Source organism: Mobula hypostoma, chromosome 28 (genome assembly GCF_963921235.1).
Source record: "Mobula hypostoma chromosome 28, sMobHyp1.1, whole genome shotgun sequence".
Lineage (NCBI taxonomy): Eukaryota > Metazoa > Chordata > Chondrichthyes > Myliobatiformes > Myliobatidae > Mobula > Mobula hypostoma.
The window spans coordinates 10,539,851-10,566,648 of record NC_086124.1 but is presented as its reverse complement, the minus strand read 5'-3'; the positions used below and the strand labels follow the sequence as shown (position 1 = coordinate 10,566,648).

The window sequence follows — 26,798 nt, the reverse complement described above, 5'->3', positions numbered from 1 at the left end:
CTTGGACGCGACTCTGGAACTGCTGGAGCCCGCGATTTGCTGTTCGGAGATTGTTTGGGTGCTCCAGTGCTTTGCAGTCTCCGAGAGGACTGCAGGAAGCAGACTATGCGGGCAGGCTGCGGGACGGGGTGCACGCCGAAGTTTGACGCCATTTCGCTGATTAAAGCGACAGGAGAGATTGAAACATCGAGGTGAGTGCGGAAGGTGAGCGCCAGCTGCCTGTCTGTTGGTCACTCTGCTACAGAGAGGGAAAGTCCTTCCGGAGAACGTTGCCCAGATTTTTCAGCGTTTTGGATGTGGACTTGGACTATAGACTTTATTATTTTTCAGTCTTATAGTTTTTAATATTCTGTACTTTTCGCTCAACCTTCCTTGTTTTTTTTTGTTTGGGTGGTGGGGGGGGTGGATTTTGGGATCAATTTGCCAGTTCTGTTTAGTTCATCTTTTTGTGCAGGACGAGGTATTTGGGGGTTGATGTGCCTGTCCGTTTTGTTCGTTTTTTTCATGTGGGAGGAAGGATTTGGGGGCTAATGCGCCTGTTCCGTTGCTGTTCATATTTTGCGCACGGAGGGGGATTTGGGGGAGTTGGTGATCGTGCTGCCGTTCTTTTCTTTCTTGGTTTCGTGGCTACCCGGAGAAGAAGAATTTCAAGTTGTACACTTAATGAATGAACCTTTGAACCAATTTAACCCTACCCTAATCACAGGACAATTTACAACGACCAATTAACCTACCAACCGGTAGGTCTTTGGACTGTGGGAGGAAACCAACGCGGTCTCGGGGCAAACATAAAAACTCCTTACAGGCACCGTCGGGAATTGAACCTGAGTCACCTGCACGATAAAGCATTGTGTTTATCACTGCACTACCATGCCTCTATAGAAATTAGTTAGAGTATTCGGTGGCATATCATAAACTTTGGTGATATAGCCTCTGGGATGCCTTCGTTATAATTACATCAATATGTTGGGCTAGATCTTCACTCAAATCAATTTAACACCTCACTACATTCCTGCATCTATATCTTTTTAAATTTGTTCCACAAATCTTTGGTAATGTAATCCAGATCCAGCAAGTTATCTACCCCTCACCTAAGAAGAGTAAAAAGGTTTCATTCTGCAGCAGGACCATCTCATTGTGGGTGAAATATTAATCAAGGAGACAGACAATTTGAAAGAAAACATCTCTGAAATTAACTCAAATTGTAGTTGATCCTTCAAGGGCCCGAAACGAAATTTTCTTGGATCAGTTTCCTGCAGTTTCCATTGGGTGTGTATGACGTTACTATATAACTATGCTTCAATTTGGCACAGGGTGGCAGCTATTTAACAATCTTGGATGAATAAACAGAAGGAAAGAGAAAAGGTAAAATGGAGATTAAGGTTGGCTTTTGGGTTGGGTCAATTGTAGGAGGAAGGCAGAAGACAATAATCGAAGTGTGAGGTAATGTACTTTGGGAGGTGAATCACAAGAGACGTTAGAAAAGTGGAGAATATCGACAAAGTAGATTATGTCCTTAGATCCTTAAAGGTGGTAGGAATCGGAGAAAAGGTGGATAAAAGGATGTGCAAAATGCATTTTTATATATCAAAATAAACTTTGTTTATAATTTAAAAAATTATTTACATGAATAAACTATGCATGGGTGGTGGGGTGGGGTTATGTCTCTACCAAAGGAGGTGTAAGGTGCTCCTTCCCCCTGCTAACCTGCAGGTCATCCTTGGGCAAGGTGTAGCACCTGCTTAGCCCCAAGATCAGGGTCACTTGAAGCCATGGGAGCAGGTGGTGGATGGTCGTCTGAGCAGGTGCAGATCACAAGTCCTGGTTATGTGACCACTGACGCCAGGCAGATAATCTCTAAAGTATTGATAATGGCTGGCGGGGGGGCGGGGGGGGTCACCTATCTTGTAAAGACACTGCCCAGAAGACGGCAAAGGTAAACCATGCTGTCGAAAAATTTGCCAAGTACAAACGCGGTCAAAGACCTTGCTCACCTACAGCATATGACATGGCACGTAACAATGATGTCATATGACATGGCACATAATGATGATGTCATATGACATGACACATAATAATGATGATGAAGCCCTGTAATGCCTTCTCATAGCAACAGACACCAAATGCTGGAGGAACTCAGCAGATCAGGCAACATCTATGGAAAAGATTACAGTTGACGTTTTGGGCCGAGACACCAGGATTGGAGAAGAAAAACCGAGGAGTAGATTTAAAAGGCGGGAGAAGGGGAGAGAGAAACAGGAGGTGATAGGTGAAACCAGGAAGGGGAGGGGTGAAGAAAAGAGCTGGGAAGTTGAATGATGAGGGAGATACAGAGCTGGAGAAGGGGGAATCTAATAGGAGAGGGCAGAAGGCCATGGAAGAGAAAAAAAAGGGTGCGGAGCACCGGAGGGAGGTGATGGGCAGGTAAGGAGATAAGGTGAGAGAAGGAAAAGGGGATAGGAAACGGTGAAGGTGGGGGGGGGGGGCGGGATGTATTACCAGAAGTTCGACAAATCGATGTTCATGCCATCAGGTTGAAGGCTACCCAGATGGAATATAAAGTGCTGTTCCTCCAGGTCTAAGAGTGGCCTCCTCCACTGCCGTGAGGAGGCCATGGATGGACACATTGGAATGGGAAGGGGAAGTGGAATTAAAATGGGTGGCCACTGGGAGATCCCTCTTTTTCTGGTAGATGGAGCATACCAAGCAGTATGCAGACTTAACTAATAATAAAGTACAGAATAATAATATATCTCTCTGTCCGATCAGACGATCTTGAAGCTGGATATGGTAGCACTGTGGTCTGGGAAATGCAAATGTAGCCAGGTCTCAGTTAAGCACTCCCGTTATCCTCTCCGGGTCTTAACCAGTGCACTAAGCTCGTCCATCTTATTTCCCAAGGGCCTCACATTTCCCACGATGATCGTGGGGATAGAAGGTTTATATTTCCTCCTCTTAGCCTCAGCCTTCACTTCGGGCCCTGCAGCCTCGGTGTTGCGAGATCTTGGGCCACACTCTGGGCAGTAGCGTCAGTTTGCACAGCTCAATCAGCTGGTCTCTGGAGTGGGCACAACCCTCACTCCAAATGCAAGGTACCACTCATGTGGCCTCCTGGGGTGATATATTACTACAATAATTAATGGATTTCCTCATCCAACCCGGGCCCTCCCTATCCAGTGGTAGAAAATCCCTATACTGTAGTCCTTTGCGATTGCTGTACCAAACCTCTGGATATTAAGGATAATCCTCTCGGTGACTTTGTCCAAACTTCTGGATATCCGGATCCTCATCTTTTCTGATTGTCAGCTGACAGCTCCCCACTGAAGGAATTATCTTGGTTGAGACCAGCTAATCCAACAAGTGAGCAACTGAACTCGGAATCTCTCCACTCTAGCTGCTGGATAAAGTCACCCAGAGGATTATCCTTAATCCTCTTTCACAATACCCGACAAAGTCATCTCTCTTTATCAGGGTGTGGATTTCCAAGTTTGAAATCTGTACTTTTTATGCAAATCATGGCTTCCTGTTCTCATGGCACCTTATTCTGTCATGAAGTTCAATGTCCATTGCCAATGGTGTCTGCGCCTGCCCTGCTGTAACACCCTCCCACCAATGGAGGTGCTGTAGTCGGCATGGCATCATCAACACTTCTAGAGACACAAGGTGCCAAGTCTTCCAACTGCCTCTGTCTCCACTCATCAAAATGCTGCGATTGTAGACCATAAGACAGAGGATCAGAATTAAGCCATTAGGCCCATCAAGTGTGCTCTGTTATTTGAATAGGCCCTTTCAACTCTTTGAACGTGCCACCCAACAATCCCCCAATTTAACCCTAGTATAATCATGGGACAATTTTAGATTAGGTTATGAGGACACGCAGTCCTCTTTTATTGTCATTTAGTAATGCATGCATTAAGAAATGATAGAATGTTTTTCCAGAATGATATCACTGAAACACATGACAAACCGACTTAAAAACTGAGAAAAACCACATAATTATAGTATATAGTTACAACAGTGCAAAGCAATACCGTAATTTGATAAGAACAGACCATGGGCACAGTAAAAGTCTCAAAGTCTCTCGAAAGTCCCATCATCTCACGCAGACGGTAAACCTCCAGCGCTGCAAACTTGCCGATGCAGCATCCTGGAAGCATCCGACCGCAGTCCGACTCCGAGTCCGTCCGAAAACTCCGAGCCTCCGACCAGCTCTCCGACACCGAGCACCGAGCACCATCTCTGCCGAGCGCTTCGACCCCGGCCCCGGCAACAGGCAATAGGCAAAGCCGAGGGTTTGGGGCCTTCCCCTCCGGAGATTCTCGATCACACAGTAGCAGCGGCAGCAAAGCGGGCATTTCAGAAGTTTCTCCAGGTGTTCCTCTGCGCTTCTCACGGCTGTCCCCATCAAATCAGGATTGTGCACGGCCCCCTAGTTAACACATAATTGATATCATACGGAACGGCCGCGCGCGCTGCATCGCGCCGCCATCTTCTCCTCCCTCCCAATTTACACTGACCAATTGACCTACCAACCGGTACGCCTTTGGACTGTGGGAGGAAACTGGAGCATGCAGAGGAAACCCACGCAGTCACGGGGAGAATGTACAGGCAGCGGTGGGAATTGAACCCGGGTCACCTGTACTGTAAAGCATTGTGCTAACCACTACTCTACTGTGCCATGCTATCTTCTATCTTCATTTCTCTGAATCTAAAAATATGGACGGAACACCGAAATCAAAAGGGTTGGTTGAACTCTGATCTTTGGCTATGGTTTTTGTCCTTTGGTCTAATGCCTTAAGATCACGTGGATCTCAACAATCCTCAAGCATACTTCCTCCCCCAGTGTTAAATGTTTAATGTTTATCTTTTGCGTGTGCATTGCTTGCCAAAATGAAACACATTACCTCTTTTGTTACCTCGAACCTGGAAGCCACTGGAAACCCACAGTGTTTTCATCACCACACTTCTGTTAAGGTTTTCTGTCACGTTTCACCACTGCTCTGCAAATGATTCTTCCCTCTGTCCGGGGCTCCCTTGCTTCAACTGTGCTGTTGCTACACGTTTTTTCAGGTCCCAGTCAAGGTCTCAGCCTTTCAAGATATTACAGTGACAATCTATTTATGAGAAAACATTTAAACAGGCAAAATCAGTTCAGGGCGTTTCACAAGAACCTTAATTATCAAGTAACAAGCAGCAACAAAAAAGGGACTTTGGGATGGAAGATCAAAAGTTTAAACCTATACCATAATGCAAGGCATCACAGGCAAGCTTCATTGGATCATACGGATCATAGTGTGTGAGTACAGTGTCTGATGTGACAAGGAAATAGTTCATTGCCATTTTTTCCCAATCTGTAGTAAGGGGTGAGCACAATAGCTAGGTTTGGCTGGAACCTGTTATAGTAATTGACAAATCCTAAAAAGGACTGCAACTGTGACACATCCCTTGGCCTTGGGGCATCCACCACTGCTCGAATTTTCTCAGTACTCTTGTGTAATCCTTGTGAATCAATAACGTGACCACAGTAAGTGATGGTTGGTTTAAGGAATTCACACTTGTCACATCATGCTCTGAGCCCATAATCTTCTAATCGTTTTAACATTGTCTTGAGGTTTTGGAAATGTTCCTTGTCATCTTTACTGGTAACAATGATGTCATCCAGATAACACTAAGTGCCTGGGCAGCACCTGGTCCATAACTTCCTGCTACAATGGTTACTCAATTTGTTTGACCAGGAATGTTTCCATTTGGATGTTGCAATTTTGTTCATATTCACTTTCATTCCTGATTGCATCTCTGACTGCAGTTTCCATTGATACAGCAATTTGAACTGCTCTTTTAAATGTAAGTTGTGCTTCAGTTGGGAGCTGATTTTGAATGTCTTCTTGTAAAGCGTGTGCAAAAGAGAGGGAGAGGGTTGTTTAGGGAGTCTATTCCTGAACTTTGAGAGTTTTGTCAAAGTGTTGATGAAGCCGGAACTGGAGGAGACCAGACATGACAGAGGTTTGTTTGTCAAGGATTCGGGTTCCCAACCATTTTTATGCCCTGGACCAATATCATTAAGTGTTCGTGTTTGTTCATCCATTGTCAACGTCAATGACGACCTCGACACCAGATGTTGACGAGACTAGCGCACGATTTGGATTTAAGTGAGAGAGAGTTGCGCAGCGTCAGCCTCACTCTCTCTTCCCAATTCCCATCTGGATCCAGTGGCAAGACAGAGCCGAGATGGCTGGAGGTGGGACTAGGCGCAGTGGATGACCAGGACGTCTTCTGTGTCTTGTCCTGCTCTACACGTTCCACGACGCTTGCAGAGACCGCCTTCTTGACCGTTGGACCTTCCATTGGTCTTGTCCGCTCAATCCGCCGGAGTCTGTCTTCACATGCTGGGATAGACAACTCCCTATCTCACCGAGGGTTTGAGACCCGTTGGCTACCCTCACCTGGTTTAGCCGGCTTGTCGAAGCCGTCACCCGGGGTATGGCCACTGTCGCATGCAAACAGCTACGAGGAGCCACAGGTGAGAGCTGAGTGCCAGGTGGGGACCAAAGGTGGACTAACCACCTTGAAAAGGACGTGACATGTTCCCCCACCAGAGGTGCTACCCCTCCCTGACACCCCATACACCTCATTAAGTAAAGGGTCTGTGGACCCCAGGTTGGGAACCCCTGGCTCTAGGAGGTGACAGAGATGGGGAGGAACAAGGTGAATAGAGGGATCAGAATGACGAGAATGAAAATTTTCAATGGAGATGCTGTTAGTCTGAGAGGTGTGAGTCGGAAGAACTGGACAACGTGAGAGTTTTGTGCTGCCATTGTACAGATTTTCATTTTATCGTACCTTTCTTTGTATTAAAATTGAAACTCCAACACATACTGTACATCCTGAGGAAGAAACAGTTGCTTGAGGATAGAGCAACACTGTGGCCACTTTAATCTCTTTTCGGTATGATAGACTTTGTTTTGTTTTGCTCTAACTATATTCTTACTTGTGAAATTGCTTATCTTGTCAATGCTGCTTATATAAGGTTATGTCCCTGTGATAACTTTCTGCGTGCATATGATGACAAATTTGATTTTTTTTTTGCTTTAAATTGTTTTGGTTGACAACTATTTGATCGGTTACCTCTTGCAGTTTGCACATCATATCACCAGGTGGATCCAGAGCCAAAGATTGTAGACGTTATCAGAAACGCACCAGTTTCCTTCACAGTGGTCATGCGGGTGGGAGGGGGGGGCTGGTTTACTCTTCGGCCGGGAGCCGTTTCTCGCCGGTCACTGACTGGCCTGTTTGGGGAGTGCGGCAGCTCTTTCCCATCGGTTGCCTTGTGTGCTGCCGTGCTGGTGTCCGGTTTCGCACACTTTGGGGGTATGGGAGTGTGGAGCGTGCAGGTGGCTTGGCCTATATTCTTTCATCCCCAGAGCCAGATTCACACTGGGGTTGGCCTATATTCTTTCATCCCCAGAGCCAGATTCACACTGGGGTTGGCCTATATTCTTTCATCCCCAGAGCCAGATTCACACTGAAGAAAGGATGCTCCAGATTTAGAAGTGCCTGTGCACACTCTTAGCTTAGTATCTGTCTGCCAAGCTCTTAGTTCAGTAGTAGTGTAACTTATAGGGAACTTAGATGTTTGGTCAAATGTTTTACTGTTTGTAATTAAATGTGTTTGTAAAATCACCTTCTGCCTCACTCAAATTGCTTTCTAGTAACAAGAATCTTTTTCCAACAATTGAAATTAGTTGATCCTCTCCTCTGGGAGAAGATGGTGGCGCGACGCAGCTCACAGCAGCCACTCCGGTGGTGATATCTGTTATCTGTCAAGTAGGGTGCCGTGCACAATCCTGATTTGGTGGAGACGGACGTGAGAGCACGGAGGAACATCTGGTGAAACTTCTGAAATGCCTGCTTCGCTGCTGCTGCTACTGTGTGGTCCAGAATCTCCGGAGGGGAAGGCCCCAAATCCTCGGCTTTGCTTGTTGCTCGGCGGCCGGGGCGGGATCGAAGTGCTCGGCAGTGGATGGTGCTCGGTTCTCGGTGTCGGAGGGCTGGTCGGAGGCTCGAAGTTTTCGGACGGACTCAGAGTCTGCTGCGGTCGGGTGCTTCCAATGGTGCTGCATCGGCAAGTTTGCGGTGCTGGAGGTTCATGGCAGGGAGAGTTTCTCCCTTCTACCGTCTGCGTGAGATGATGGGGCTATTGGGACTTGAGACTTCTTTTACCGCGCCCATGGTCTGCTCTTCATCAAATTTCAGTATTGCTTTGCACTGTTGTAACTATATGTTATATATGTTATAAATATGTGGTTTTGTCAGTTTTAGTCTTGGTTTGTCCTGTGTTTCTATGACATCACTCTGTATCATTTTTTAATGCATGCATTTCTAAATGACAATAAACGAGGACTGAGTGTCCTCATAATCTAATCTAATCTAATTGTGCAGCTCACATGATAGGCCATTCAGTTTCTTGACCACTGTTTCCATCTCTCCCTTTATTTACCTCTCCTTTCTTATTCTACCCTTCTTTACTAACATCCACCAAGGTTAAGAGCAACTCGGCTATTGTTCTGATATAATCTACCATCAAATAAACATTTTGTAATTTTATGACAGTCTCACATTCTGAGGCTATTCCAGTGATTGAGACCTGTAAAGGACAAAGGGAGATGGTGCCAATGAGCAATGTGACCAAAGGCAACGTCCTTCAGACAGTCCACAAAGCTTCTACTTCTTCTTCCTTCAAATTGGATTCAGCTACTATCGGAACCTGTGATTCGCATTTTGATGGCACGTTTTCCGGCCGATTGAGCAATCTGACACTTCGCTCTCACGCCGAGAAAGTTCAGTGAGGCTTGGAGTGGAGTGTGTGTCCTGGAAGCCTGGAGACGGGCAGCGAGCCCATTTCTCGCCGATTACAACATCAGGCAAGATTGAAATCAATGAGGATGAGAGCAGAAGGCAAGTTGGTGCTCAGCACCCTCTCCTGCGTTTGACCAGTCTCTTTCTCACTCTCACTGGCTGCTGTTGGAGGATGGTGGCAGAGTCTTGGGTCTTGGGCAAGGTTTAATCAACACGGTAGGTGGACTTGTCTCTGCAGTTCATGCTATGATGTGTTTCTGGTTACACCTTTTTATTGCTAGTTTGTGCGATTTTGATCGGGGCAGACTGGCTCTGCGGTCTGCAGGCAATGAACGACACAGCACTAAATTGAACTGATCTAAAATGAACTTTCTGAGACTGTTTCAATACCTCTGTGGTTTGATGTTTTACATTGTGTGTTTTTGCTCAGTTTTTGCTGTTTGTTCGTTGGGTGTTTGACGTTTCCTCTGAATGGTTTCCATGGTTTCATAGCTGTCTCTGAGAAGATGAATCTCAGGGTTGTATACTGCATACATACTTCGATAATAAATGTACTTTGAATCTTTGAAAACGCTCTTTGAGTTCAAGAACCATGAGGTGATTTTACAGCTATGTAAGACCTTAGTTATAGCTCACTTGGAGTACTGTGTTCAATTCTGGTCACCTCACTACAGGAAGAATGTGGATACTATAGAGAGAGTGCAGAGGAGATTTACAAGAATGCTGCCTGGAATGGAGAGCGTACCTTATAAGAATAGGTTGAGTGAACTTTGCCTTTTCTCCTCGGAGCGAAGGAGGATGTGAGGTGACCTGATAGAGGTGTATAAGATGATGAGAGGCGTTGATCGTGTGGATAGCCAGAGGCATTTTCCCAGGGATGAAATGGCTAACACGAGGGGGCACAGTTTTAAGGTGCTTGGAAGTAGGTACAAGGGGGTTGTCAGAGCTAAGTTTTCCACACAGAGAGTGGTGGGTGCGTGGAATGCACTGCCAGTGACTGTGGAGGAGGTGGATACAATAGGGTCTTTTAAGAGACTCTTAGATAGGTACATGGAGCTTAGAAAAATAGAGGGCTATGCGGGAAGGTAATTCTAGACAATTTCTAGAGTAGGTTACATGTAGGGCACAACATTATGGGCCGAAGGGCCTGTAGTGTGTTGTAGATTTCTATGTTTCCATGTTCTCTGGCAACAGATCAGTCAAAACCAATAGCTACTTTCACTGTCACCGATCTGTGCTGTTTTGGAGGATTGGACTAATATAGTAGTGAAACAGGCCTTTCAGCCCAACTGATTCATGGTTACCATAGCATCCTCCATGTTAGTCCCAATTGCCTGTGATTGACCCATAAATGTCCATGACCATCACCTTCCACCTACCTATCCGAATGTCTCTTAAATGTTGCAATTCTACAGCCCAGACTAATTCTTCTGGCAGCTAATTTTCAGGTGCTTGCTATCCAAAGATTCAAAGTATATTTATTATCAAAGTATGCATGCTGTATACAACCCTGAAATTCGTCTTCTCCACAGATAGCCGCAAAACAAAGAACCATGGAACCTGTTCAAAGAAAAAACATCAACCACCTCTCCCCCCACCATGCAAAAAAACCTTATGCAAATCATGCAAATGGCAAGAAAAAAGATTGAGCAAAATCACAGAATATAAGACACAAAATCAAAAGGTTTATTCAGTTCAGCTCAGTGCTCATTATCTGCAGGCCATCCTGACTTAAAATCACCCAAACCCACCCAACAAGAGTAGGAGTGACCAGAAAAACTAGAAGCACACCACATGTGAATTAGAGTTCACAATCTACAAACCGCGTCGATTAAACCTAGCTCCAGCACCATCCTCCGACAGCATCGAGAGAGAGAGACTGTCACACGCGGACACCTTCCCCTGGCATCAGCGAACAAGAGGCTGGAAGACGGCGCTGATCACTCACTCATCCTCCACACTCGCCTCGATGATTTCAATCTTCCTCGGCACTTTAATCGCCAAGAGGTGGAGTCAATCATGGGCTCGCACCCCATCTCCAGGTTCCCTGGCTTCGACGCCGCACGTTTCGCTTGTGGCCTTGTGGAACTCTCTCAGAGCCAGCAACGCACCAGATTTCCTGATCAGCCCGAAAACACACCGCTGTAGGTAACGGGCTTCAACAACAAAGCCACACCTGAAATAAAAAGAAGCCGTAAAAGATGTGAAATGATTTGCTTCATGATCTGTTCTGAGGATGTTGCCTTTGGTAGCGCCATTTGCTGGTACCATCTCCTTCTTATTATACTTCTTCTGTGTGAAGTTGGTACCTGTCAAGTCTCGTAAGTTGCTCCCTTTGTATCTTGCATCTGTGCTCTCTGGTTATGGGCTCCCCAACCCTGGGGAAAAGACTAAGATTTCCATGGGATTTAAACTCTGTAAACTCACCCATGGTAACTGATATATTAAAGCTTTCATGTGGTGTTAAAATGGTTGTTATAATGTGACTAGTGTGGGTAGTGCTTGTCGCTCTCACTTTCAGCTTCCACCGCTGGCTAGCAGTCTTGCGAAAAGGAGAGCTGAGTGTCTGAGTCTCTCCCTGACAGTACGTAGCCCCTCCAACAGCAAGCCTCATGTAGTGCCTCCTCGCTGGCGACACGCGGAAACTGAACTCCCTTCAGTCTCAGATTGAACTACAGAGGACGGGGAGGGCGTCTGGCCCCTGCACACGTAGCACGCAGGCCCACTTGGTGTGTGGGCACACCCTGGCGCTCATGAACCAGATCCCCAGCTGCGGGTAAACAGCCCCACTGCCTCGTGGGCAGCCTCGGGAGAGACAAAGGCTACGGGAGTAAACCCAGACAGCAAATCCGGAGTGGAGACCCTCAGGCGGCCGGACGTCATTGAACAACCTTCCAGCAGCTCCTGCAGCCAAACGTATTGCTTCATTAGCTTTCCTTTGGACTACACTGGTGAGGTCGAGAGGCGATCTCGACGACTGGGCATCTCAGGATCTCCATACCTTCCTCCCAGGCTTGTCATGATGATGATTATCACCAATTGTCTTTCAAGACAGATGGATGCCAACCAAAGAGCTTCTTTCCAACTGTGATAGGACTGCTGAATGGATCCTGACCCAGATCTGGGCCATACCCTCCAAATATCTGGACCAGCCTCTTGGTTTTTTTGCACTACCTTACTTTCCATTTTTCTAGTTTCTATTTATGATTTATAATTTACATTTTTAATGTGTACTAATTTTTACTATTTTTAATATTTAATATTTGTAAACCAGGGAGCGGGAAGCGCAGAATCAAATATCACTATGATGATTGTACGTTCTAGTATCAATTGTTTGGCGACAATAAAGTATAAAGTAAATAAACTACTCCATGGCATAGCAGTAGAAATCTAAACCAGGGTATTACAAGTACATTTAAACTGGAGGCTGATAGGTTCTTGATTAGTTTAGGTTGTCAAAGAATACGGGGAGAAGGAAAGAGAATGGGGTTGAGAGGGATAATAAATCAGACATCATGGAATGGTGGAGCAGACTCAATGGGCCGAATGGCCTAACTCTGCTTTATAAAACCATGGCCCACTGAGTCCCTCTAGCAGGTTATTTGCTACCTGAAATCGTTGCACTTGGCACTGAAGGGTACTATGTTATTTCTCAAGCATGGTTGGGCTTCATTTAACAGTGCAGGAGGGCAGACCGAGGAAGTGGAATGGAAAATTAAAGTGACATTCCTTAATCCTGCTTTTGTCATCTCTTCTCGCAGTGTCTCATTGGAAAGACAGTTTTATTTGTGTCTGACCCACTTAAGCTGCCTCATCCACTAGCAAGAACACTACTGGGCGCTGAAGCTACAAGGTTGTATCCCTTCCAACATCCCGTCACGTGCCCTCCAAAAGGACCACAACCTAGTCGTTGGGTTTGGAGGCTTGTGTGCCTCAGTGACCCCGAGAGCTATGTTGGCTGGAGTCAGGGCTTTCTGCTTTGGCTCTTGGTAGGGTCATCCATGCCAAACAGGTCAAAGGGTAGAGGCTGGACTAAGAGAGGTCCACCGGTCCTCCAGGTTCAGGGGTTCAGCTCAGGGCTAACAACCCTGACTGGTCAAACTAAACCTGTATGGAAACAGCAATCCTTCTACACCTGAGTGTGATGGTATTCCTGAGTCTTCACCCAGGACCCGCATGGCTGACAGTAGTGAAAACCGAGAGGAAGCTACTGGCATTGATGAAGGAAGCCCTGAACACCACCAAAGATGGGTGACCTTCATTACTGCCATAAACGCCAGTGGCGTAATGGGCAGTAAGTAAGTTACATCACTTGTCCCAAAATAAAAATGCAATCAAATTGCTAATAATCTGTAATTGCAACCATATACATGTATAATGAACCATGCTGTCCAGATTTAGATAAAGGTTAGTTGTATTTGTCATATGTACTGTATTATGCCTTAAAAAAGTATTCAGCCCCCACAACTATTTTCATCTTTAATTGTCTCATCTTCTAAATTTAAAATATTTTGAAGTAGGATTGTTTGAGCTAACCTACAGAAAACATTTTGCATCATGCCAAATCAAAACAAAAATTCCAAATCCTGTCAACAATTTGCTCAAAACTAAAAACCAAAATTGTGAGGCTGTAAAAGTATTCGTCTCCTTTGTAATTACTGTGCTAACTTCCACTGGATGCATTACTATATCTTGTCTTACCAACTCACCCAATTTGTTAATGCAGAAAATTGGAGAGTCACTTGTTCTCAATGAAATCAATTGAATAAATACCCCCTGTCTCTGTAAGGTGCAACAGTGTGGTAAATTTTCAACAGACCAAACCAAATGAAGACCAAAGAGCATTCAAGACAGGTCTGAGAATTGATACTGGAGAAACACCAATCTGGGGAAGGGTACAAGACTATCTTAAAGGCACTGAACCTACCTCGGAGCTCAGTGCAGGCCACCATAAAAAAGTGGAAAAAATATGAAACCACAGCCACATTGCCTAGGCCAAGCTGTCACTCTGAACTCAATCGCCGGAGAAGAATGGCATTTGTAAGAGAGGCTACTGTGATGCCAACAGTCACTCTGCGTGAGCTGCTGAAACCAGTGGCTGCAACTGGAGATGAAGTTAGTGGCTCCATGATCTCTAAGGCCTTGTGCAAAAAGGGTATTTATGTCGAAGTGGCAAGGAAGAAGCCCTGGTTAAATCTCATCACATTAGAATCTCATCACTTCCGTCCGATAAGACTAAAGTGGAACTTATTGGCCTCAACACTAAGTGATACATGTGGTGTACTTCAAATACTATGCGTCAGCTGGGTAATACCATCCTGACTGTAAGGTATGGTGGAGGTAGCACAGACCGCAGGTAACGCAGGGGTCTGTGCTGGGGCCACTTCTTTTTACGCTCTATGTCAATGATTTGGATGACAGAATTAGACAATAGACAATAGACAATAGGTACAGAAGTAGACCATTCGGCCCTTCGAGCCTGCACCGCCATTCTGAGATCATGGCTGATCATCTACTATCAATACTCGGTTCCTGCCTTGTCCCCATAACCCTTGATTCCCCTATCCATAAGATACCTATCTAGCTCCTTCTTGAAAACATCCAGAGAATTGGCCTCCACTGCCTTCTGAGGCAGCACGTTCCACACCTCCACAACTCTCTGGGAGAAGAAGTTCCTCCTCAACCCTGTTCTAAATGACCTACCCCTTATTCTTAAACCATGCCCTCTGGTACTGGACTCTCCCAGCATCTGGAACATATTTCCTGCCTCTATCTTGTCCAATCCCTTAATAATCTTATATGTCTCAATCAGATCCCCCCTCAATCTCCTTAATTCCAGCGTGTACAAGCCCAAGAATTGATAGCTTTGTGGCCAAGATTGCAGATGATACAAAGATAGGTGGAGGGGCAGGTAGTTTTGAGAAAGCAACAAGACCACAGAAGGACTTGGACAGATTTAGAGAATGGGCAAAGGAGTGGCAGGTGGAATACAGTGTCGAGGAGTGTATGGTCATGCACCTAGTAGAAGTAACAGGGTAGACTATTTTCCCCTCACCGAGGTCACGTGAAGCTGTGAGAGCAGGTGGTGGATGGTCGTATGAGCAGCTGGTGCACATCACAAGTCCTGGTTATGTGACCACTGACTCCAGGCAGTCAATCTCAGAAAAGTATTGATCATGGCTGGGGTCACCCGTCTTGTAAAGACACTGCTCAGAAGGAGGCAATGGCAAACCACTTCTGTAGAATTTGGCAACAACAATCATGTTCATAGACTATGCTCGCCCACGTCACATACTCGGCACATAATGAAGATGATGAGGGAGGGAGAGGTGAAGAAGTTTATGGGGTGGATTCCAGATCTTACAGTGCTGGTACCTAAAAGCATGGTCAATAATGGTGGAGTAATCAGAACAACATCAGAGACCAAACATGGAGAACCGTCCAGTGTTGAATGGTTCTATGTTCTATATTCTATCATAAAATAGGGGAGGTGTTAAGATGGTGCCAGAAGGCGACTTCTCTGAGTTTGTCTGCAAAACAGTTTAAATTCTTCTCTTTAATGTCTCTTCTTTCCTCTTCAAGGTGGCTGGGGTCCTGTTAGAGTCCGTGATCTACAGCTGCACTGACACTGGGGTTCCTCATGGCCGTGGGTTCCTGCTCTAGGAGCTCGCTGAACAGCCCAGTGTCTTTGATATCCCCAAGAGCGGCCGGGAAGATATGTGCCTTCGGGGCGCGGCCTTGTGCGGCCCTGTGGACGGCCTGATTCCCCGCCGGTGTCGTCGACCGAAACATTGCGGGAAATCAGAACATCGAGGCGGCAGGTGTGGCTTTCAGGGGCCCCTGCACTCTAGCAATCTCTTTCTCTCTCACGGTGGTGTGACGGAGAGTGTGCTGCCGATTCTCGTGTCGGAGAAGCCCAAAAGAAAGCGTTGCTGCAGACTGTAACATAGAAACAGCGAGCTGCCAGTCTTCCCTTTCGCTGTGGAAGGAGCGATATCCCTCTCTCCCTCATTAGTGAGAGAGAGAACCTGTGGCATGTTGAACTATTGGGATGAACAATGGTTTTTGATCGACCTCTAAGTCATGGTATCTTTCAGGGCTTTGCTATCCCTTGCATGGGGGTTGGTGGGTTGAGTAATGCTTTTTGCTGGAGCAAGTGTGGGGCGGGGGAGCGAGTGTGCAGATGCTTGGCTGGTGCTTGTGTATGGAAAGGGAGGGGTGCTTTGAGGTTCTAACTTTTTTTGTCATTCATTCTTTGTTTTTTTTCTGTTTCATGGACGTTGTTCATTCCATTGTTTGCATGTGTGAGGGGTTTCTTCTTTTATGTTACTGTGTAGACTAATTAAAATGGCTTCTTTGTTATATTAACTGCTGAGAAAGTCCTCCCGCTAGCAGCTTGTTTGGGTTATGTTATCGATAAGAGAGCGAACGAACCAATTGGGATAGATGTTATTCTTTCTAGTGTGTCTGTAACTTTTTGTGATGCGCGGGTTTTTGGGGTCGAAGGCGCGCGAGAGAGAGAGAGGATGGACAAGGTGCTGTGAGTCGGCTAGCGGGGTCGGATCCCGAGCAGGAGTCCGAGGTCCAGGGTGCTCGGCGAGGAGAGGAGACGGAGATGGACTCGTGTGGAGCGTTTGGTCAACCACCGTTGTTGGTCCCAGGCGGCCAGTCGAGGTGGTCCGAGGGGTCACAGGGTGAAGAAGAAGGGTCCTGAGCTCCAACTGTTTGTGCATGAAGAGATTGAACTTTGATAAGTGTGGCGCCTTTTATTTTCCTTTTCTATTTTATTCTCTCTTAATTATATAGTTCCAGTAATACCTATGAACTGTAATTCATTTAATCGTATCTGGTGTATTGGCTGTTATTTGGGTGGGGTGGGGTACATCACACAGCATCCTCACAAACTTTATTACCAAGTTTGGCGGGGCCGAGGGCTGTTTCCCGAGATGACAGTGAGCTGGATGACCCTGAGACTGGGCAGGGGGGCTACACATTATTTTCCTTTTTTTCCTTTGTCTTGCGCATCGAGTGTTGGTCTTTTTATTTTTATTATTTTCTTCTTTAATTGGGTTCCTTCGGGTTTCTTGCTTTGTGGCTGCCTGTGAGCGAGCAAATCTCAAGGTTGTATAATTTATACATTGTTTGATAATAAACGTACGTGAATCTTGAATCTTGAATGAAATGAAGAACAAGAATTTCAGGTTGTATGCTGTATACATTCTCTGGTATTAAACAGGACAAATGAACCATTAGATAGGGATAGGTAGATACAGTTTTGATCCCAAAGGATATTACAATGTCACAGTAGCGTTACAAATGCAGAGATATAAATATTAGAAGAGATGTAGAAAGAATAAAAAATAAGTTACCTCAAACAGTCTAACAGGAGGGGATCATCACTTCCCCGGCTGAGGGTAAGAATGACCTCATATGTCGCTCTTTGGAGCAGTGTGGTTGTCTCAGTCTATTACTAAAAGTGCTCCTCCGTTCAGCCAAGGTGGCATGCAGAGAGTGAGAAACCTTGTCCAGAATTGCCAGGATTTTCCGTTGGGTCATTTGCCGTACCATTAATAGGGAACGCTTAGAGAAATCAGAGTTGAAGTAGTAGAGATCTCAGAGGGAGTGATGATACTCCCATGAAGGGATTTAAAAAAATTAACTATTGCTGGGCTGGGAGGCTATGTCAGTGAGCAAAAACATGGGTGGTGGGACATCTCCAAATGGACTGTCAGTCTTTCCATCAGTAATCTTGCTTAAGCGGTTTCAGCATTTCCAACTAGGTCAGGGAAGTGAAATAGGAATTTAGATCTCTTCCGCATTTTAAGGCCAAGCAGTGGGAGAAAGGTAGGCAACTTTTCTCTTGAAGTTGGACTTGACCTGTTAAAAATCAAGGAGGCAGCTATCAAGGCAGATAATAACACGAGAGGGATCTGTGAGCATTCCAACTGACTGGAATTCCTGTGTCTTAGCAATTTTCCAAATTCCCGTTCATGCACGAGTTCAGACTCAGTGCTTAAACTTAAACTAAAACCAGTCCATTTCTGCTATCTTGGATTTATGATTTGCGTATTTATTAACAAGAAGCTGTCTCGGCTAAACAGAGCTTCCATCATAAATCACATATTGGTATTAGTATATTTTTTGATAGGTTAAATTAGACTATTAGAATAGTTGTTTGCCACAGGCATTTGAGAGTGACTGCTCACTTTAAGGTGCAATGGCCTTGGTGCACACTTTCTTTGGTCAATTAGCCTGGAACAATCCCAAAAATACTCTTGCTGTAAGCAGGAAATTCCTGTTTCTAAATCAAATGCTGACTTAGAAGATCAAAGAAAGATACAAAAGCAAATGATTGCCAAAAATGTGGAGTTTTGGTGGCTGAACGTGGTCCAGTTTTAAACCATATTTACTGTCCAAAGCAATGGCAATTTAGTAAGGGACACAACCAAGTTAGCTCATAACAAAACTTGGTCATTCTGGATCTTGTACCACTAAGTGGGGAGGAGAAGATGGCAACGCGATGCAGCGCACGCGGCCGCTCCAGAATGATATCTGCATTTGTTAAGTAGGTACCGTGCACAATCCTGATTTGATGGAGACAGACGTGAGAAGCACGGAGGAACATCTGGAGAAACTTCTGAAATGCCCGCTTCGCTGCCGCTGCTACTGTGAGATCGAGAATCTCCGGAGGGGAAGGCCCCAAATCCTCGGCTTTGCCTACTGCCTGTTGCCAGGGTTGCGGTCGAAACGCTCGGCAGAGATGGTTCTCGGTGCTCAGTGTCGGAGGGCTGGTCGGAGACTCGAAGTTTCTGGGCGGACTCAAGAGTCGGCTGTGTTCGGGTGCTTCCAAGATGCTGCGTCGGCAAGTTTGCGGCGCTGGAAGCTCATGGCAGGAGGAGGGTTTCTCTTCCTTCTACCATCTACGTGAGATGATGGGACTTCCGAGAGACTTTGAGACTTTTTTTTACCGTGCCCATGGTCTGTTCTTTATCAAATTACGGTATTGTTGTAACTATACGTTATAATTATGTGGTTTTTGTCAGTTTTTTTAGTCTTGGTTTGTCTTGTGTTTCTGTGATATAATTCTGGAGGAACATTGTATCATTTCTTAAAGCATGCATTACTAAATGACAATAAAAGAGGACTGCATGTCCTCATAATCTAATCTAACCTAAGTGTCACCTCCACCTGCTCTCTGCATTCTGTTTTATTGAACACATTGAACTGACCCAGCAAGGGACTGATTGGATTGAGGAACTCACTTGTTTTACATGCTGCACTGTTCCACTTGGCAATGGAGAATAAAATTGGACAAGCGTATATTCCAGGTGAGGAAACGCTTCACTTGCCAGTCTGCTGGGGTCATCGACTGTGTCTGGTGCTCCTGATGCAGCGTCCCCTACATTGGTAAGGCCAGTCGTATATTGGTGGACCTCTTCATCGAGCTCCTCCGCTCTCTCCGCCAAATGTGGGAATTCCCAGTGGGCAAACATTTTAAATCCCATTCCTGTTTCCATTCTGACATGTCAGTCCATGGCCTGCTCTTGTGCCATGATGAGGCCACCCTCAAGGTGGAGGAGCAACACCCTATATTCCGTCTGTCTGGCCTCCAACCTGATGGCATGAACATCGATTTCTCCTTCCAGTTAAAAAAATTCCTTCCCCTCCCTTCTTCTTCTATTCCCCACTCTTATCTCTTCTCGCCTGCCTTTCATCTCATCCTGGGTCCCCTCCTCCTTCCCCTTCTCCTATGATCCACTCTCCTCTCCTATCAGATTCCTTCTTCTCCAGGCCCTTGACTTTTCCCACCCACCTGGCTTCACCTATCACCTTCCAGCTATCCTCCTTCCCTTCTCCCACCTTTTTATTCTGGTGTCTTCCCCCCTTCCTTGTCAGTCCCGACGAAGGGTTTCTGCCCGAAATGCCGACTGTTTATATGTTTGCATAGATGCTGCCTGAACTACTGAGTTCCTCCAGCATTTTGTGTGTGTGTTGCAATGTATACTCTATCTGGGCAGCCTCCAACCTGATGGCATGAACATTGATTTCTCCAACATCTGGTAATTTCTCACTCCTCCTTTCCCCTCTTTTTCCTCTCACCCCTTCTTGTATCCTCAGCTGTCCACTCCCTCGGTCTGATTCCCCTCCTCCTTTCCTTTCTTCCTTGATCCAGTTTCCTCAAGGCCTAGATAGAGTGGACGAGGAGAGGATGTTTCCTATAGTGGGGCGTCTAGGACCAGAAGGCAAGGCTTCCGAATAGAAGAACATCCTTTAGGAATGGAGATGAGGAGGTTTTTTTTTTTGGCCAGAGGGTGGTGAATCTGTGGAATTCATTGTTACAGATAGCTGTGGAGGCCAAGTCATCCAGTATGCTTAAAATGGAGGTTGATAAGTTCTTGATTAGTAAGGGCATCAAAGGCTACGGGGGAAAGGCAGGACAATGGGATTGAGAAGGAAAATAAATCAGCCATGATGGAATAGCAGAGAGGACTTAATGGGCCAAATGGCCTAATTCTGTTTCTATGTCTTATGGTCTAGGCCCACATTATACATTACAGAGTCCTGATGAAGGATCTCAACCCGAAACACTGGCTGTTTATTCCTCTCCATTGATGCTGCTTCCAGCATTTTGCATGTGTTGCTCTGGATTTCCAGCATCTGCAGAATCTCTTGAGTTTGAAGCCTACATTAATCTGCTCTCATGCATGTTTGGGTGTAAAAGCCAGGTGCACCACTCATCTCATTGTGGTCTTCATGTTGCCATAATGAGGAAGAGATAAATCGGAAACTGTTAGAAACCATAGAAAAACTACAGCACAGAAACAGGCCTTTTGGCCCTTCTTGGCTGTGCCGAACCAGTTTCTGCCTAGTCCCACTGACCTGCACATGGACCATATCCCTCCATACACCTCCCATCCATGTATCTGTCCAATTTATTCTTAAATGTTAAAAACGAACCCGCATTTACCACCTCGTCTGGCAGCTCATGCCATACTCCCACCACTCTCTGTGTGAAGAAGACCCCCCTAATGTTCCCTTTAAACTTTTCCCCCCTCACCCTTAACCCATGTTCTCTGGTTTTTTCTCCCCTTGCCTCAGTGGAAAAAGCCTGCTTGCATTCACTCTATCTATACCCATCATAATTTTATATACCTCTATCAAATCTCCCCTCATTCTTCTACGCAGGGAATAAAGTCCTAACCTATTCAACCTTTCTCTGTAACTGAGTTTCTCAAGTCCCGGCAACATCCTTGTAAACCTTCTCTGCACTCTTTCAACCTTATTTATATCCTTCCTGTAATTTGGTGACCAACACTGAACACAATACTCCAGATTCGACCTCACCAATGCCTTATACAACCTCATCATAACATTCCAGCTCTTATACTCAATACTTTGATTAATAAAGGCCAATGTACCAAAAGCTCTCTTTACGACCCTATCTACCTGTGACGCCATTTTTAGGGAATTTTGTATCTGTATTCCCAGTTCCCTCTGTTCTACTGCACTCCTCAGTGCCTTACCATTTACCCTGTATGTTCTACCTTGGTTTGTCCTTCCAACGTGCAATACCTCACACTTGTCTGTATCAAACTCCATCTGCCATTTTTCAGCCCATTTTTCCAGCTGGTCCAAATCCCTCTGCAGGCTTTGAAAACCTTCCTCACTGTCTACTACACCTCCAATCTTTGTATCATCAGCAAATTTGCTGATCCAATTTACCACATTATCATCCAGATCATTAATATAGATGACAAATAACAATGGACCCAGCACTGATCCCTGTGGCACACCACTAGTCACAGGCCTCCACTCGGAGAAGCAATTCTCTACCACCACTCTTTGGCTTCTTCCATTGAGCCAATGTCTAATCCAATTTACCACCTCTCCATGTATACCTAGCGACTGAATTTTCCTCACTTACCTCCCATGCGGGACCTTGTCAAAGGCCTTACTGAAGTCCATGTAGACAATATCCACTGCCTTCCCTTCATCCACTTTCCTGGTAACCTCCTCGAGAAACACCAATAGATTGGTCAAACATGACCTACCATGCACAAAGCCATGTTGACTCTCCCTAATAAGTCCCTGTCTATCCAAATGCTTGTAGATTCTGTCTCTTAGTACTCCCTCCAATAACTTACCTACTACCGACGTTAAACTTACCGGCCTATAATTTCCCGGATTACTTTTCGATCCTTTTTTAAACAACGGAACAACATGAGCCACTCTCCAATCCTTCGGAACCTGTAGACAGCGACATTTTAAATATTTCTGCCAGGGCCCCTGCAATTGTTGTTTATATAGAGAACAGTAAATCCTACATGGGTACTGTATACACAATGGCGTGTAGGGATAGGTTTCAGATTATGTAAGAACTTTGAGTGCATTTGGTGCCAACTGAATCCCTTCCTTCTCTCACAGTTGTAACCAACCGGGAAAGACTGTAGGACCTTAAGTATGTAATTTTCTGCCCAGGAGAGGAATTCAATCTTATAAGTGTTCCTTTGTAAAGACATTGTTGTTGGAACTGAGCCATTGGCAACACTCTTAAGGATTGTAAATACCACGACACTGCTTAACGTTGAAGAATGCGACTCGGGGATTTTTTTGCAATGTGTCACTGAGTGTATTCTGGTTGACCCACAGTGTTTCGCTGTTCTGTATACAGTGGTCCACCTACTAAATCTAAATGTATCATTTGTGGCTTTGCCAATATCCACTTGCTGCCAAATGGTAGCTCGATCCTTAATGACAATAGCAGTCCTGTGCATGTAAGTACTCTCAAAATAGCGGCAGGGTGTCAAGAGAAAAGAACAAACCCTGCCCCCTGAGCAACAAGCGAACCACAGCCCTTGACTGAGCCAGCTGCCAAACTTGCCAAAAACTTTGAATGTTTCTGAATGTCACTGGAATCCTTAAACTTAAAGAATATCAGAAATAATTTAAAAAAGTTAAAGTTATCTAACAACAAAAAGAGCAAAGCACTTAAGAGGAAATAAGATACCACAGGTGCTGATATCTCCCTTCCACAGACTCTGTCTACACTTTTCATTGCTTCAGTAAAGCAGCCAGCATAATTAAAAATTGATTATGGATGATTTATTTTCCCTTGCAACTCAATTCTCCTGCTCCCCACCCCCGTAACCTTTGACACCCTTCCTAATTAAGTACGCATCAACCTCCGCTTTAAATATACCCAATGTTACGGCAAGCCAGAACAATTAACACCTAGTGGCCAGATGAAACCAATCCTAGGCTGACTTTCACTGATGGGTTCTTGTCCCAATCAAGGACTCAATTGTTCTGGGCTAAAACACTTAAATACAGTAGTCCGAGTGGAGAGTGTGAGTTTGAGTTGAGTTTTGAAACTGGTGTAGTCTTACCGAATAAAGGGTTATTTTGAATTCCTGCTTGTTCTACCGGCTGGCTTTGGGTCTCATCAGTAGTTATAGGTGAGCGAACACAACACCCTATGACTTAGTCTCCATGGCCATCTGTGGCAATGAATTTCACAGATTCACCATCCTTTGGCTAAAGAAAAATCCTTCTCATCTCTCAAGGGATGTCCTTTTACTCTCTGGTCCTCGAGTTCCTCTCTCTCTCTGAGATGCCACAACACTCAAGCCTGCATGGAAAGAGGAGAGCTGACCCATCTCTGGGGGAAGTAGGTGTCTCTTCTCGCTCTGGAATATAATTCCCCTAGCAACTGAAGAGCTTTGGGATTAGTGAGTTGTGGGCATGCTATGTTGATATTGGAAGCACAGCGACGCTCAGTACAATCCTCGCTGATTTGATTTGGCGCAAATGGCACATTATGCCTTATGTTTTGATATACACATGACAAATTGTCTAGTTCTAGTGTGAGGAACGATATTTGTATGATCTAAATGCTGGGCCAGGTGGGTTGAAAAGGCAGGGTGTCAGGACAAGAGGCGAGGGTCAGGCTGGTTCTGCTCGCGTTTACTCAACTCTGTGCTGAACTGAGGCTGAGGCTGGGGCCTGCTCTGGGCTCTGGGTCTGAGGGCTCCATGTCATTTACTCTGCTCTGTGCTAAACTGAAGCTGAGGCTGCGGCCTGCTCTGGCTTTGTGTCTGTGGACTCACTTTTGTTCTGAATACTATTTGCTTACCTTTACTGTTTGCATGATTTGTTTTTTTTTATCTGCACATTGGGCATTCGGCTATCTTTTTTTATGGGTTCTTTGCGACTCTACGTTTGGTGGCTGCCTGTAAGGACACAAATCTCAAAGTTGTATAATGTATACATACTTCAATAATATGTATACATTGGACAAATAATGCTCTTCTTCAATATTGAATCTTTAATCAATGAAAGGGGTAAGGGTGTCTGAGGATTAATGGAAGAGTCCAGGTTAGATTTCAATTTTATTGATATAATGTCATCTTTTAAAAGCTTAGGGAAAATATCATTGAATAATTATCTTCCCAGTGGTTTTGGTTTTACAGATAGACATAATCAGGGAAGATTAACAGTTACCTGTAAACAGTGACATCAGCACAGATGTGCAGCATCTCAGGGTCCAATTCAAGGTGCTTTTCAACACCTCCTTAATTGGCTGTTAATGATATGTGCTCCAGGGGATAAATTAATGTTAATGTATTTCCGCAGAAAGTATGCCTTCCAGCTGAACACACACAACATGCTGGAGGATCTCAGCAGGTCAGACAGCATCTATGGAAATGAATAAACAGTCGACATTTTCGGGCTAAGACCCTCATCAGGATTGAGAAGGAAGGGGGAAAAAGCCAGAATAAAAAGTTGGAGGAGGGGAGGAGGATAGCTGGAAGGTGATAGGTGAAGCCAGGAGGGTGGGAAAGGTCAAAGGCTGGAGATCTGATAGGAGAAGAGAGTGGACCATGGGAGAAGGGGAAGGAGGAGAGGTCCCAGGGGGACATGATGGCAGGTGAGAAGATGTGAGAGGCCAGAATGGGGAATAGAAGCAGGGAGGGAGAGAGAATTTTTTTACCAGAAGGAAAAATCGATGTTCATGCCATCAGGTTGGAGGCTACCCAGGCAGAATATAAGTTGCTGCTCCTCCAACTTCATCACGGCACAAGAGGAGGCTGTGAATCTTCCAGCTGGCACCATAAATCCATGTTATTGCAGTGTACTGGTGCTGATGATCATTGTTAATGTTTTACGATGCTGAATTATATATAATAGTGGATAGTATAATATCATTGTCTGCTCTATCCATTTATCCCACTGGCAGGATCTACCCACGCTGTGTGTTAAATATACACTCAGTGATAACTTTATTAGGTACCACTGTACCCAATAAAGTGGCCACTGTGTGTACATTTGTGGTCTTCTGCTGCAGTAGCCCATCCACTTCAAGGATCTACATGTTGTACGTTCAGAGATGCTCTTCTGCACACCACTGTTGTAACGTGTGGTTATTTGAGTTACTGTCACCTTCCTGTCTGCTTGAACCAGTCTGGCCACTATCCTCTGACCTCGCTCATTAATGAGGCATCTTCACCCTCAGAGCTGCCACTCACTGGATACTTTTCACTTTTCGCAGCATTCCCTGTAAACTCTAGAGACCGTTGTACATGAAAATCCCAGATCATCAGTTTCGGAGATACTCAAACCACCCCATCTGGCACCAAAAATCAAAAGTCGCTTAGATCAGACTTTTCTTTCCCCCATTTTGCTATTTGGTCTGAGCAGCTGTTACGATACGCACCCGACCATGCCAACTTCCAGGGTTTAGACGCTCTGACTCTCCAGAGTATGGTTAACCGCGGTTCGGTGCTCAGTCGTCAGCTTTGCTTTGGATTCTCGTCTAGAGTCTAGTTTAGAACCTGTCCTTGTTTAAGTCTTGTATCGTGTCTTGATTCTAGTCTCAGATACTCCAGCACTTGGATCCTTACCATCCTTGACTAGGTCCCGTGTCACAACAGCAATGATCCTTGTCACCATGGGGTTGCTGCCTCATGATTGGCAAATTTGTCTGAACTTGTGTCCTGATACCTGGATTTCATTCTATCCCCCTTTGTTTGGACCCTTCCCGCCTACATCCGCGACAATTCTCATGCCCTCAATCTCTGCACGTGGCCAAGTGGTTAAGGCATTCGTCTAGTGATCTGAAGGTCGCTAGTTCGAGCCTCAGCTGTGGCAGCGTGTTTATTGAACAAGGCACTTAACCACACATTGCTCTAGTGTCTGTGTGAGGAGTGGCGTCCCACACAGACTTCCAATCTGCGCCTTGTAAGACATGAAGATGCCCGACGCAGGCCTCTCATGGTCTGAGTCGACGTTCCCTACCCTCCCTCGACGTTCCCTCCCCCACTCTCTTCACTAACTTTCAATTCCCCGGCCCTGACCGCCTCATCTTCACCATGGATGTTCAGTCCCTTTAATAACCCCATCAAGAAGACTTTAAATCTCTCTGCTTCTTTCTTGACAGAAGAACCAACTATTTCCCCTCTGCCACCACCCTCCTCCATCTGGCAGGACTGGCCATCACCATGAACTGAGTCCTGATGAAGGGTCTCGACTGTTCACTCTTTTCCACAGATGCTGCCTGACCTGCCGAGTTCCTCCAGCACTTTGTGTGTGCTGCTCTGGATTTCTACTATCTGGAGATTTTCTTTTGCTTGTGATTACCCCTGAACAATTTTTCCTTCAGCTCCTCCCACTTTCTGCAAGCTCGAGGGGTAGCCATGGTCACGCGCGAGGGCCCCAGTTATTCCTGCCTCTTCGTCGGCCTTCCCCAGTTATACTCCCCAACTCTTCATCCGCTGCATCGACGACAGCATCGTCACTGTTTCATGTACTCATGCAGAGCTCGTCAATTTCATCACCCTGCCCTTAAATTCACTTGGTCCATTCCTGACACCTCCTTCTCCTTTCTCGATCTCTCTGTCTCCATTTCTGAAGTCAAACTGTCAACTGACATCTCTTATAAACCT

General features: G+C 45.5%; 1 long non-coding RNA gene across 1 annotated transcript; it reads right to left on the bottom strand.

Moving 5' to 3' along the window:
* Positions 1-3,917: 3,917 nt before the first annotated feature.
* On the bottom strand, positions 3,918-22,134 carry LOC134338923 (uncharacterized). The gene is made up of 3 exons (XR_010016309.1): positions 22,024-22,134; positions 4,905-5,114; positions 3,918-4,429 (listed from the first exon to the last, which is right to left on the bottom strand). It is a non-coding gene; the product is annotated as an uncharacterized LOC134338923 (long non-coding RNA).
* Positions 22,135-26,798: the final 4,664 nt, after the last annotated feature.